We start from the raw sequence: 260 nt of genomic DNA, 5'->3' as shown, positions 1-260 counted from the left end.
CCTCCACTCAAAAGACACAGACTATCTGATTGGATTAAAAAGCTACACCCATCTATATGCTATGTATGAGAAACTCACCTCACCTGTAAAGACACACACAGGCTAAAAGTGAAGGGATAAAAAAAACATACAATGCAAATGGAAACCAAAACTGAACAGGAGTAGCTATTTTTATATCAGATAAAATACACTTTAAACTAAAAACCATATGTGACAAACAAGGCCATTACATAATGATAAAGGTATTTATCCAGCAAGAA

The sequence above is a fragment of the Galeopterus variegatus genome, unplaced genomic scaffold, assembly GCF_000696425.1.
Source record: "Galeopterus variegatus unplaced genomic scaffold, G_variegatus-3.0.2 Scaffold13291, whole genome shotgun sequence".
In the NCBI taxonomy this organism is placed as follows: domain Eukaryota; kingdom Metazoa; phylum Chordata; class Mammalia; order Dermoptera; family Cynocephalidae; genus Galeopterus; species Galeopterus variegatus.
The sequence above is the reverse complement of the archived record's forward strand: the minus strand, read 5'-3'. Positions refer to the sequence as shown.